Below are 15,111 nucleotides of genomic sequence, written 5' to 3'. Positions count from 1 at the left end.
TACTCATAACTATAAGGCAAGCACTGTTATTATCCCTATTTTACAGATGAGGAAATGGAGGAAAAGAGAAGGTAGGCTGCTTGCCCAAGGTCTCAGCGCTAATGCATGAGGCCTCAAAGGGCATGCTTCGAGCTAAGGGGCTGGTGCCAAAAAGCTGATTCATGAAGGCTGGGGGCAATTAAAGTTAGAATAGAGACCAATTTTCTTTACAACAATTCCTGGTCCTTGCTGTAAATTCTCAGATTATTTCAAGCCTTGGAAAGTCACAAAATCTCACAGCACACCACCCGCCCCTCTGGCAGTTTATTATATTGGGTGCTGGTCTCCTGATCTTGCACCCCAGAGTGTACTCAGCTTCTATGCAGGAAAGCAAGAGGTGTACACATGCATGAGTGTGTGAATGTGAGTGTGCATATGTGTGAGTGTATTGAGGGTGGACAGGTGTGGGTGTATGCGAGTGTACCAACGGTGGATAGGTGTGTGGGTGTATGTGAGTGTACCGAGGGTGGACAGGTGTGTGGGTGTATGCGTGAGTGTACCGAGGGTGGACAGGTGTGGGTTATGCGGAGTGTATTGAAGGTGGACAGGTGTGTGGGCGTATGCGTGAGTGTACCGAGGGTGGACAGGTGTGTGGGTGTATGTGTGAGTGTATTGAGAGTGTATGTGTGTGTCCGATTAAATGTGTGCGTGTGCATGTCTGTGTGCCTGATAGTGTGCATGTGTGTGGTTATGGGAATGTGCATTGTGTGAATGGACGTGTGGCTGTGTCTGAGAGAATGTGTGTGCATATATGCTGCTCCCAACTTCCTTACCGGCAACAAGATCAGGTGACACAAAAGCTCTGCCCTCTGATGAGAAAGCTTAAGGAAGTTGTCCAAGAACAGCTCTGTGCCATCGGGAGAAGTTGTCAAGTGGCCTCTGAGAGGCACGAGCCCAGCAAACCCACTTGTGCCACTATAGGCATAGCTCACCGGACCACTCACGTGACTCTGACTCCCTTTTAGAGCCTGTGGGGTTTCCTTTTCTCCTTGATGAGTGGAAGTGGTCAGGTCACTGGGATCAAATTCCTGCTCCGCCTCCAGACACAAAGGGACTGTGGGCAGGCCACTTCACCTTTCCAGTCCTCACTGTCCCTGTCTGATAAAAGACAGCAGTAATACCCAGCACAAAAGTTTATGGTGCTGCTCAAAGGAGCCAAGGCAGGCATCTAAGGAAAAACCTCGCTAGATAACGTACTTTGCACAGTGTATGTTTAATAAATGATGTTGTTGTTGCAATGAACAATGAAAATATTTTTTGTTTTGGGCCAAATCAATAGTGGAGCAAGGCACCACAGGAAGTTTGCAAACGCTTTGCATGTATCTTATTGTATATCTTAATTATACATGAGGGCACCTTGAAAGTCACTGACAAATGAGGCCCAAGGTTCAGAAAGAGTTAATACACCAGAAGAGTTAACGGCACTCCTCACGGTCACCCAGGAAATCAGCCCTTCGCTTTAGCCAAGGGGAAAGTGGAAAAGTCCGTATTACACCACAAACCTAATTCGACCGCTGCAAATACTGACTGGAGTGAATTACACCTCTTTCAAAATGAAACACTACACCTGTAACTGTAATTTGATTGCCCAACTTTTTAAGGACCAGAAAAAATGAAATAAAGAAAGGAACTCTCAGCAGGAAGGCCGCGGTGTCACTGAGGAGATCCGACTCAGAACAATGACGGCGCTGCCTGCCGGGGCCACCTGCCTAAGAGGCGGGAATTAAGTCAATAAAGGCATTAAACAAACAGTGGAGCTTTAGTGTTCTAAATCAGTTTGTACAGTGGTTAAAGCTTGTGGGCCGAGGAGCAAAGACTGCACACGTCCTCTATTAAATCTGAGCCAAACTCCTGTGGCAAATGCTTTGTTTACTCATGGCCTTTCTTTGCAAGACGGCTGCCCATGAGGATCGTGAGCTGAGCTGGTGGAGCAGCAGCCAGAGGACACTCGAGCTTGGAGTGGTGTCTGCACCTTCAGGCCAGTCGACTACCCTGCCTGCAACGAAGTGTTGGCTGAATGTTCCTCACAAAAGAGGGGCTTAGGCCCCATAACCCTAATAAAGCAGAAGCCTCAGGTGAAGAGGACAAAATGGAAGAAGACAAAGGCGTGAAACAGGCTCTGTCATTTACAGACAGTCCTGGAAAGTAGCTTTTAAGATTCCTTTTTTTGTTTTTGTTTTTGACAGGGCCTCCCTCTGTCACCTAGGCTAGAGTGCAGTGGTACAATCTCAGCTCACTGCAGCCTCGACATCCTGGGCTCAAGCGATCCTCCTACCTTAGCCTCCCAGGTAGCTAAGACTACAGGCATGCACCACCATGCCCCCCTAATTTTTTAGTTTTTAGTAGAGACGGAGTTTCACCATGTTGCTCAGGCTGATGTCAAACTCCTGAGATCAGGCAATCCGCCCACCTTGTCCTCCCAAAGTGCTGGGATTACAGGAGTGAGCCACCGCTTGCGGCTGCCTTTAAGATTCCTGCTCCAAGGTACAAAAAAGAGCCCGACAGGAAGAGAGTGGCTGGAAGTCTGGGTCAGAGGTTCGGGGTCTCCCCTGAAAGCAGAGCTCAGCCCTCAGCCAGCACTGTTCCTCTGCCTTCCATCTGTGTGTAATACTTAAAAATACCTCCACGTTAGCAACGCAGAGTCCTTTAGAATTGGGACAAATTAAAATTTTTTATAATTTTTAAAATTTTTTGTAGATATGCGGACTCACCAAGTTGCCCAGTTTTGAACTCCTGGACTCAAACGATCCTCTTGCCTCAACCTCCTAAAGTGCTGGGACAATAGGCATAAGTCACTGTGCCCAGCTACAAATTTAAATTTTAAAACTCTGGGAATATGTCATATGATTTTAAATGTGATAAATGACAAGATGTGTGTCAATGAATTAACCACATTTATGGCATTCACAAGAGGTAGCTTTGTCATCATGAAAAGCTGGTCATATTTTTGTGGGGACAGGGGTGGGGCAGAATGGTTCCCATAATAAGTCCTAACCTCACAACATTTCACATTTTGGAGGCAGTAAGGAAGCTGGGAGGAGAGCAATCAGTGCCAAATTACACAGCTTCCATGTAGGCGCAAGGCACTATCTTGTAACACTTGGACTTTGTCTTTAGTGCCTTATTTTCCATGGTGCACCTGTCTCTCATTAATAACAGGAAGGAGGGTTTTCTGGGGCTGAGACACAAGTGGATCATGAGAAGTAAGAGGATATCAATCTTTTCCAGGCCCAACTGCCTCTAAATTTTCTGTGTTGCAACACTTCTTCTTCCTCTCTTCTTCCATCAATAAGGAAACATTTGACTATGTCTGGAGACATTTTTAGTGATTACAACTGAGGGTGGACTGTTCCTGACATCTCTAGTGGGTAGAGGCCAGAGATGTTGCTAAACGTCTTACAATGCACAGGACAGCTGCCCACATCAAAGAATTGTCAAGCCCAAAATATCAACAGTACTAGGCTGGAAAACCCTGCTTTCATGTCCTGATATCACAGCTGTATTGTTGAAAAGCCTCTCTTTGAACTAACTCACAATATGTTTTGAATAGCTAATAGTGCGTATATAACCTTGCCAGGCCCAGTTGGCTTTTAAAAGTGGTTCTCACTTATTGGCAGGACTTTAAGTCAGGCAAAAAAAGAGGTGAAGACTCTTGGGTAGCCAGTAGGAGAGTGTGTGTGTGTGTGTGTGTGTGTGTGTGTGTGTATTTGTGTGTTGGGGAGGCTCTCCTGACTATTCCTTTCATCTCATCATGGAGGCATCTACCTACTTGTTCTATGCGCAGAAAGACCAGTCCTGCCCACTCATTCTGGCAAGGGCTGACGTGAGGACCCAGGCATGTCATCTCCTCTATCTGCAATTGGTGGGAGGCATAAGCATTGACTGACATACATGGTCCAGGTTACCCTGTGAGGAGAATGATTCTCAGTTAGAAGACTGAAGGGATAAAGCTGGGTCAGAAAAGCCACCAGGAAAAGGCTGATGTGAAGACTGGACCCATTGGCCCTGACGCCTACTTCTGCACAGTCCTCTCCAAGTAGTGTGTGAAAATATACTAAATGCATCTTTTGAGTTAGGGGTTCTCAACTTTGGTTTCATGTGAGAATCCCTAAGGCGGCTTTACAAACTCTAATGCCCAGGACTCATAGCCTCAGACCATTTAATGAGACTATTTAAAGGTAAAACCCAGGCATCAGTATTTTTTAAGTTATATTTTATTGAAGTATAACATACACATAAAACATGCATATATCTCTAGCTATTCCACTTCTGGATATATACACAAAATAATTAAAACAGGGTCTCAAAGAGATATTTGTACACCCATGTTCATAGCAGCATCACTCACAACAGCCAAAAGGCGGAAGCAACCCAAATGTCCGTTGATAGAAGAATGGATCAACAAAATGTGGTATACCCAATTCAATAGGATATTATTTGGCCTTAAAAAGGAAGGAAATTCTGATATATGCTATAACATGGATAAAACGTAAGGCCTTTATACCAAGTGAAATAAGGCCCCCAAAAGGCAAATACTGTATAACTTCACTTACATGAGGCACGTAGAGTGCTTCAATTCACAGAAACAGAAAGTAGAATGGCCGTTGCCAGAGCTGGGGTGGAGGGAGGAATGAGAGTTGTTGTTTAATGAGCTTGGAGTTTCAGTTTTTTGAGATGAAGAGATTGTTATCACAACAATGTGAATGTACTTAACATTACTAAACTGTACGCTTAAACTGATTAAAATGATAAAGTTTATGTTAGGTGTATTTTGCCATCATTTTTAACAAATATATATATATAATCTCAAAAGAATACAGCTTGATGAATTTTCACAAAGTAAATACACACATACATCCAGCACCCAGATGAAGAAATGGAATATGACCAGCACCTCACAAGCCTTCTTTATGCCCCCTCCTGGTCACTATCTTTACCCCAAGGGTGTTGGTATCTTGACTTCTAACACCACAGTGTAAGTCTAATTTTTAAAACATCTGCAATAGTTTAAAGATACGTATTTTATACCATCATTCCCTCTTCCTCTAATTGGACTTGGAAGATTTTTTATATATATATATAAATAAATGAGCTACTTTGGGCATCTATTTTCTTAGGATAGGTTGATTCCTAAAGGTGGAATTTCTGAGTCAAATGGTGTGAAATGTTTAAAGACTCTTGATTTTTTTTTTTTTTTTTTTTTAAGATGGGGTCTCACTCTGTTGCCCAAGCTGGAGTTCAGTGGCACGATCTCGGCTCACTGCAACCTCTACCTCCCGGGTTCAAGGGATTCTCTTGCCTCAGCCTCCTCAGTAGCTGGGATTACAGGCGTGTTGCCACCACACCTGGCTGATTTTTGCATTTTTAGTAGAGACGGGGTTTCTCCATGTTGGCCAGGCTGGTCTTGAACTCCTAACCTCAGGTGATCCACCTGCCTCAGCCTCCCAACCTGCTGGGATTACAGGTGCGAGCTACCGCACCCACCCCTAAAGGCTCTTGATTCTTAAAGAATCTGATGTAGAGGTTTTCAGGGGATCACAAGGGGCAGCCATAGCAGGAATCACTGGGTGGGAGTGTGTGGAGGACTTCTGATCAATTCCTTAACGAATATGCCTTTAACCTCCACTAATCTGTACTTGATCCAAATTGAAATTATTTGAAGATTCAAAGAAAAACGAAGTAGCAGTTGAGATGGTTTTGGCTGCAAGGAAACAATTAGACATCACTTTAACAACGTTTGTTGTTCTCCCTTAACAAAATAATTCTAGGTAGGTAGATAAGCAAAGAATTTGGAGTTACTGGGGAATTTGGAGAAAGAATTTGGAGAATTTGAAGAGAAGGAAACAAACAACATGTAAAAGGCATCCCATTTTAAATTCGTTTGGAACAACATATATATCTAGCTAGGGAAAACAGGATATGGAGCAGAAAGGAGAGTATAAATAAATAAATCATAGTGTTTTAGGCCAAATACCAGATTAAGTATTTAGAATTTATTAGTCCATTTAATTTGACACTTAAAAAAATGTGAAATAGCTATTACTGTTACAGGAAAGGGGTCCGGATCCAGACCCCAAGAGAGGGTTCTTGGATCTTATGTAAGAAAGAATTCAGGGTGAGTCCATGGAGTAAAGTGAAAGCAAGCTTATTAAGAAAGTAAAGGAATAAAAGAATGGCTACTCCACAGACAGAGCAGCCCCGAGGGCTGCTGGTTGCCCATTTTTACGGGTTTTTAAAAATTATTTACTAAACAAAAGGTGAATCCCCTTTTTAGACCATATAGGGTAACTTCCTGATATTGCCATGGCATTTGTAAACCATCATGACACTGGTGGGAGTGTAGCAGTGAAGACAACCAGAGGTCACTCTCATCGCCATCTTGGTTTTGGTGGGTTTTAGCCGGCTTCTTTAATGCAACGTGTTTTATCAGCAAGGTCTTTATGACCTGTATCTTTTGCTGACCTCCTGTTTCATCCTGTGACTTAGAATGCTTTAGCCATTTGGGAATGCAGCCCGGTAGGTTTTAGCCTCATTTTACCCAAGCCCTATTCAAGATGATGTTGCTCTGGTTCAAACACCTCTGACATTTCTATCTCCATTTCTCATGAGATACAAGCCAAATATTTATTTTTCAATTTTATTTTTATGTATTTATTCATTTTTAAAGACAGAGCCTCACTCTGTCTCCCAGGCTGGAGTGCAGTGATGTGATCTCAGCTCACTGCAACCTCTATCTCCAGAATTCAAGAAATTCTCCTGCCTCAGCCTCCCAAGTAGCTGGGACTACAGGTGTGCACCACCTTGCCCGGCTAATTTTTGTGTTTTGGGTAGAAATGGGGTTTTGCTATGTTGGCCTGGCAGGTCTCGAACCTGTGACCTCAGGTTATCTGCTCGCCTCTGGCTCCCAAAGTGCTGGATTACAGGCATGAGTCACCACGCCCAGCCAAGATACAAGCCAAAGATTTAACTGATGTGCCCAGGAATACCCAATTTGCTAGCAGGTGTCAGGGAATCAAATAGTCTTCATCCTGCCCCCAGCGTGCCAGGTGGCTTTGTACATGCTCCGGGCACTCCCCTCTCCAGGCCAGCTTTCAGCCACTTGGAACAAACGATCTCAAAGGTTTATTTTAGATTTAGCCATTAACCTGAGTGCCATTTTCAGCAGTTACACATATACTAATGGTTACTGGAAGCAGGACAAAAGAATAACTCTGAAACCAATGGCATTGACTACAGCTTCAGGAGCAATTTGGGAATTGAGAATTAAGGATAGCTTAGCAAAACTTTAATATTTAGCCCATTAAATTAGACTATGGACCTTAGGATGCTAAGCCCTATCACTGTGTGGCCCTCCCTGGATTCCAAGCCTCCAAGAGTCCTGAAGACACTTTCACAGTGGGCATGGCTGCCCTAAAATTCAGTCACTGTTAACTTGCTTTATGCTTTGAGCTTTATGTTCGCCACGGCCAGCCTTGTGAGCTCAGAGCCTTTCCAAGACCATTTCTGTCCTCTTGATGCTTCTCAGCCACAGATGCCATCCACCAGGATCACAAAGGGTTTTCTTTTTCTTGCTCGATACAGCCAATGAAGTCTTTTCTGTGTCCAGCCGGGAAATGGAGGAGCCTTGTAGCTTAATTAAGATGAGCTTATTCAATATCACTCAGAGGGAGCTGCATTTCCCAGTCAGCTAACAGCATTTTTACTAACATTAAAATGGCTTATGAGAGGAGCAAATTAACATTGCTATGGAAACTTCAGAATTTTCTGACATTTTAGAGTTGACATTTTTAGCCTCAATCTTTCCTCAACAAGGTATTTAGTATTTAATAAGTTCTGGGATTAGGAGCTTTCTTCTCCAGAGACAAATATTAGCTGTAGTCTGCAAAGATCACCGTTGCCTAAATGTTGAATAAACCCAGAATGTTTTCCCCAAACATCCAGAACACATTTAATTAAATGCTACCTATCTCTCATACTTCCTCCAGCTGCTAACCAAGACTCTTCTCCATCTATCTCCATAAAAAAATAAAAAGGAATCTCCAGACATTTCTGTAGTGGGAATTTTATGTGACTTAAAAAATATATATTCACAATTTTAAACATGAATATATACACACACATATATATATGTTTGTTTGTTTGTTTGTTTGTTTTTTGAGATGGAGTTTTGCTCTTGTTGCTTAGGCTGGAGAGCAATGGCACGATCTCAGTTCACTGCAACCTCCACCTCCCAGGTTCAAGTGATTCTCCTGCCCCAGCCTCCTGAGTAGTTGGGATTACAGGCATGCACCACCACATCCAGTTAATTTTGTATTTTTAGTAGAGATGGAGTTTCTGTATTGGCCAGGCTGGTCTCGAACTCCTGACCTCAGGTGATGACGTGCCTCAGCCTCCCAAAGTGCTGGGATTACAGGCATATGCCACCATGCCTGGCTAATTTTTTTATTTTTACTAGAGATGGCATTTCACCATGTTAGCTAGGCTGGTCTGGAACACCTGACCTCAGGTGAACTGCCTGCCTCAGCCTCCCAAAGTGCTGGGATTACAGGCATGAGCCACTGCGCCTGGCCAAAATGTGAATACAATTGATGTGACCAAAAATGTCAATTTTGAACATTAAAGAAAATGACAATTTAATGAGACTAGAAATTGAATATTAGTCTTGCTAGAAAGGAGAAAGCAAATTATTTCATTTTTGCTGAGAAAACAATATTTAAAACTATAAGTTTCTAGGTATTACTTCAACTGTGTCATTTTTTAAAGTGGATTCCATCCATCATCCTGTCTGTTCAGTTCAGATAATGTCAACTGGAATGGAAGCTACACGCTTAGACTTCAAATCAGCTGAGGTAATAACAGCTAGGACAGATTCCATCCAATACACATTTAGTGCTGTGTTTCTTCAACAGTATTTATCTTTAACCAGCAGATTCCATCTATCCAAAATCACCGAAGATGACAGTGCTCGTATCGCTTGTAATGCTTTCCATTTATACATTCCACTAGGATGTGTAAACACGGGGAAAATTAGGGATACACCTTAACAACAAAATAAAGACAGGTAAAAAGGCTATATAGCCCTTATCTTCTATATCAATTTTTGTTAAGGTTTTTCTTTTACTTTTTTCACCCTTTTTTCAAATAAAATTTAGTTCTTTACCTAGTTTTCTGGGTTTTTTCTTTAATATTAAGATGCAGGAGAACTAGAAATGATAGCTAATATTAAAACAGGTCATATGATTTTTATAAAAAACAGGAATCTGTTTTCACTGGAGGACGCCCACTGACATCTCTTGAGTTCTCATGACAGGCCAGGCCCACACATGGAAGAAAAAATGCTTCTCTTCTCCCAAAACAGTTGAGTGCAAAGTGAAAGAAATATTTGATAAATTCAGTTTATCCTTAGCTTGCAAGGGTCAGCCAGGCTGCAGTCCCACTAGCCTGGTCCCTGTGTTGGATTTTTTTCCTGCAGTGTGACCAGTGAAATCATGATGGAAGGGACATCAGCCCAGCCTTCTCAAGACCTGCTGCTGCTCCTTTCCCAACAGGCTCAGGTCTCAGTGCTCAGGGCTTCAGCCAGTTGTGTGCTGGTAAATGTTTAACACAGGCTCTCCAAAAAGAAAAGGGTTGGATTTGCTAGTTCCCTTAGTATAGGTAAATCCACCATGGCCAAATTTTTTTTTTTTTTTTTTTTTTGAGACGGAGTTTTTCACTTGTCACCCAGGCTGGAGTGCAATGGCGCGATCTCGGCTCACTGCAACCTCCACCTCCTGGGTTCAAGCGATTCTCCTGCCTCAGCCTCCCGAGTAGCTGGGATGACAGGCGCCCACCACCACGCCCAGCTAAGTTTTTGTATTTTGAGACGGGGGTTTCACCTTGTTGGGCAGACTGGTCTTGAACTCCTGACCTCAGATGATCCACCGCCTTGGCCTCCCAAAGTGCTGGGATTACAGACATGAGTCACCACGCACCATGGCCAATTTTTAACTACCAACATGAAGTCACTGAATATGGAGTTGGGAAGACATGTGCACAGTGGGTTCTAGCAAGCCGGCAAGAACTGGCACCAGCACATCCTCTGTCTTTAGCCCTGGAGACCAGCTCCCTGATGACCGTTCCAGAGTTCTAACACCTTCTCTTCCTGGTGATCAGGGAGGTGGCGGGTTCAGGCCCACTGCTGACTTGGCCAAGCAGAAAAGCACTCAAGACAGATGGCAAAGCTCATAGGCTATGGTGCTTTATTTAATCACCTGAATTATATTGCCATCCTTCTCCTTCCCCAGAGAAAATAAGACACCAGCATCATGAACGAATGTAGCACATGAATGTCGTTAGCATATACAGTCATCCCTCAGCAGCCATGGGAGATTGGTTCTAGGATCTCCTTCAGATACCAAAATGCACAGATGCTCAAGTCCCTCATATAAAATGGTGTAGCATTTGCATGTAACCTATGCACATCCTCCTGTGTACTTTAAATCACCTCTAGATTACTTATCATACCCAATACAATGTAAATGCTGTGTAAATAGTTAATACTGTATTGTTTAGAAAATAATGACAATTTAAAAGTCTGCACATGTTTAATACATACATCCCTATTTTTCTCCTGAATAATAATAATAAAATGGTATAGCATTTGCATGTAATGTATGCACATCCTCCTGTATACTTTAAATCACCTCTAGATTACTTATAATAACCAATACAATGTAATACTGTGCAGTTAATACTGTATTGTTTAGAAAATAATGACAAGTTTAAAAGTCTGCACACGTTTAATACATAAATCCATATTTTTCTCCTGAATACTTTTGATCTGTGGTTGGTTGAATCCACAGAAGCAGAACCGACAGATATGGAGGGTTGACTGTAATTATGTCCCCTGTGTCATTATTGCCAGAAGTCATTACCCAGAGCATGGTGTATAGGTTAAATGTGGTAGAGGCTATATTTGTATTCAGACAGGAGGGGAAGTGGTTTGACCATTTCGATCTAAATTAATAAGCAAAAATGATTAAATTGTCAAGAATAAGAAAAATAAACCTACAGTCCTACAGAATATCAAGCAGAGCAGAAGAAAAGGTGCTAATTAGTTAAGAGTCAAGAACTTTATGTCCTAACCTTATCTCAGATCTACAGGTGGGGTGTGTTATTAATTTAGGACAAGTTATACATCATATGTTCACGTTTTCCACATACATTATAACAAAGTAATAAATGCACTTTTCTTTTATTCTTTTCTTTTCTTTTCTTTTCTTTCTTTCTTTCTTTTTTTTTTTTTTTTTTTTTGAGGCAGAGTTTCACTCTGTCACCCAAACTGGAGTGCAGTGGTGCAGTCTCAGCTCACTGCCACCTCCACTTTCCAGGTTCAAGCGATTCTCCTGCCTCAGTCTCCCGAGTATCTGGGATTATAGGCACCTGCCACCACATCTGGCTAATTTTTGTATTTTTAGTACAGACAGGGTTTCACCATGTTGGTCAGGCTGGTCTCGAACTCCCGACCTCGTAATCCACCCACCTCGTCCTTTCAAAGTGCTGGGATTACAGGCGTGAACCACCATGCCCAGCTGGGGTCCCATCTGTTAATGTTCGAACACAGAGGAGGTGGAGTTCCCAGAAGACTGGGACATAGAGACTTCACAGAAGGGTATCTTTTTTATTTATAAATTACCCAGTCTCGGGTAGTATCTTTCTAGCAGTGTGAAAATGGACTAATATATCATTTATGCTGCCTTGCATAGTGAATTTTCCCTAAATTATTTAGAAAAACAAATTGTGAAATTAATATTTATTGTATTTTCACAGTGCTCAAGAATTGTGTGGAGAAATGTATTTAAAGTGGTTTGTCTAATTTCTAAACAATCATATAAGGAGTGATACTTTCAAAGATCACTGTTCTATTCAAAAGAGTTAACTCAGAAGCTTCTAAGCAATCTAATGATGTTATGTGTTACAAAGTACATTTATAACATTTGTTTAGAGTTTCTTTAGAACCAGTTGATGAACCTCGTGATAAAATCAGTCTGAGTAATAATTTTATGTGTGAATTAAAGTTATATTTTCCATCAAAGTCATTGCCCAGAATCATCATCCAAATACTTTTGACTGCTTCCAAAACTAAAATTCATTTCTCAAAAGAAAGATTAACCCTCCATGAGGTTGTAGAAAAGAGTCTCAGGCTCTGAGAGCATTTTTTGACTTTTTTCTTTTCTCTTTCTTTTTCTTATAAAAAGTACCATACATTCAGAAGAACATAAAACAAATATGAATTGCCTAAGGAATAATAATGATAAAATAAACACCTGTGTACTTACCACTCAGGTTAAGAAAAGGAACCTTACCCCAAACTGGCTACATAATTAAAAGGCCTAGTGCAAAATAAAAACGAGGCTCCCTTGCTCAAAAAGCAGGAATAAAGTACTATTAAAAGTATTAAAACATAAAGCTTTTTCTTTCTTTCATGTTTCTCCTCTGATCATGCACATGTTCCATTGTGCCTTTACTTAAAAATCCTTTACTTAAAAAACACAAGCTCAAAGATAACATTATCAAGAATTTCCAACCACGATGGCCAAGCCTTAAACCTAGTACAGGGCCCTTCTGTGAAAGGGGCTCCATGTGATGGTACAGGCTGAACACATAAAGTCAACCCTGAACTTAGAAGTCTCCTCTGCATCTTGCCCCAAATGTTTCTCCTTCCCTCTCTCCTGGGGTGAATACAATTTCTAAAGGATAATGTGGGTGATTAAGGCATCACTGGAATAAGTGCATAACTCCTGAAACACATCATTCATTTGCATGTACCTTTATTTGACTAGGGAATAAAGACTTTCTTACTTTGGAATCACACTGTACAAAATGCCATCACCATAAATAAAGGATAGAACTTAGTAAGGCAGATAAGGCATAGAACCACGAGAAGTTAGATATCAATATAAGATGAAGCTAGCATGACAACAGAAGAAAAGAGCTAGAATAATGTGTCAAAGACAGGAGTCACAATTCAGGAAGGATATTGACAAAGTGCTCTGAGGAGGGTGGCTACAAATGTAGAAACCATGTGGTATCCATCGAGGATCCCCTGAAGGACTTGGAGAAAGGAGGACTCAGAATGATCGATGGCTGTCTCCAGTCAGTTCTCAAGTGGAACAGGGAGTCGGTTTGTCCTACATAGCCTCCAGGAGTCTAAATAGAGAAAAGACCTTAACCAAGATCTGGAACTTTACCCAAAAAAGGAACGGGGTATCTGGGACAATGGTAATTTCCACATGGCTGGATGTTCAAAGAGAAGCTGGTAATATTCCAAGCAGGAGGGATGTTGTTGAAGGAGTTCAAGCACCGAATGAGTGATGAAGCTGGATGAGTTTTTAAAGGACCCTTCCAGCCCTCAAGTTCCACAATTCAAATTCAAATAAGACAGGGGCAAAATGATCACCAAAGGGGCGCTCTGTATTCATAGGAAGGGGGGATCTCGGATGATTTGGTGCATTAAGCTCTCACACAGTATTTTTCAAAGTACAAGATTGCCAGCCATTTCAGCTTATGAAATCAAGTGGGCTGACTAGCACTTTAAAAAATGAAATTGAATAGAAACAGAATGCATCACAAGTAGGATGGGTCAATGTGAGCGAATGTGTATGTGTTTATTATTTACTCTGAAGCTAGGATAAAAAAATTTATTTTGAAAGCTTGGAAGCTAGACAGAGTCCCCCAAATACCATTTCCCATTGTGCAGGGCAGTCCCTGGCAAAGTAGAGATACAGCTAAGCAGAGAAGGACTGCAGGTCAACCCAGGCCAGTCAAAGTATCAGGTATACAATGAACAATGCTAACCTCTGAAGCAGGAGACCCACCACCAACCAGATGAGATCATGGATTACAGGCAAGAGGAGCAGGTGAATCAAGAAGACAAGACAGTAAATGAATCTCGGAATTACAGTGAAGGATTAGGGAGTGCTGATACTCAAGGGAGGGACTGAATCAAACAGGTAACTGGAAAGCTATGTAGGCACCAGGCAATCAGACAAAAGGAAGCCAGAGAACGTTACAGCCCCTTTGAAATAATTCATGTAAAAATCATTCATTGATGTTAAAACCATCATGTGAAATGTTACCGAGGACAATATATTAACTTAGTCTAAAAGTCCAACCACATCTATACTTCACTAATTCTGAAAGGGAAAAGCTACCTTCACAACAGAGAGATCTAGTGGCCATTTCCTTAACCAAAAGAGCTAATGTAACATCATTCATAAAGAAGTGAGCAGAACTTATGGAGCCCCTGATAGGATGCACTGAGAGGAATACAAAGCCATCTTTGTTGGATTCTCACCAGAAACATTTAACTTGACCCTAGCCTTGAGGAAATAACTGGACAAACCAAATTTAAAGGCATTCCATAATACTGGCCTGGACTTTTAGAAAATGTTTGTATCATAAAAGGAGAAAAGAGGCTGCAATGGCCTCTGACGGTCATAAGTGTTACAGATCAGCAATCAATGTGTCCACAGTGGCCTGACATCATCCTTGTCCCAGAAAGACTCAGTGAGAGCGTGACTCATGAGGCTCTTCCTCAGGTTAGAAGGGATAACAGGAAAGTGAAGATGCTGAGCCTATGTGCTGGGCGTTATATGTTGTCCCTTTTAATACTGAAATCATGTTTCAAGTAGATGTCATTGTCCTTAGTTTACCGATGAGGAGACGGAGTTAGATCATTTGCCTAAGGTCATGCAGAGCTGGCATTAGACTCAGATGCACCAAATCCAAATCCTTCTTCTCCTCTCTCTTCTTCTTTGTAAAATCACCATTTTCAATCACAAAATATTGCAATGATGAAAAAATTAATACAATAATATAACAGACACCTATGTAATCACCAGCCGGATAAATGTTAGCATTTTGTCACAGTTGTTTTATATTGTTTTTCATTTATGGCTCTTGATTTAAACACCGTCTTCAATTCAGGCACCTGGGGGTTTCTTTTCTCTTTTCTCCTTTTTCTCCTCCTCCTCCCTTCCTCCCTTTCTCCTCTCAGTTCAACCATGTAATTACCTTAGAGGAGGTGGTGAT

The sequence above is a fragment of the Papio anubis genome, chromosome 8 (genome assembly GCF_008728515.1).
Source record: "Papio anubis isolate 15944 chromosome 8, Panubis1.0, whole genome shotgun sequence".
Lineage (NCBI taxonomy): Eukaryota > Metazoa > Chordata > Mammalia > Primates > Cercopithecidae > Papio > Papio anubis.
The sequence above is the reverse complement of the archived record's forward strand: the minus strand, read 5'-3'. Positions refer to the sequence as shown.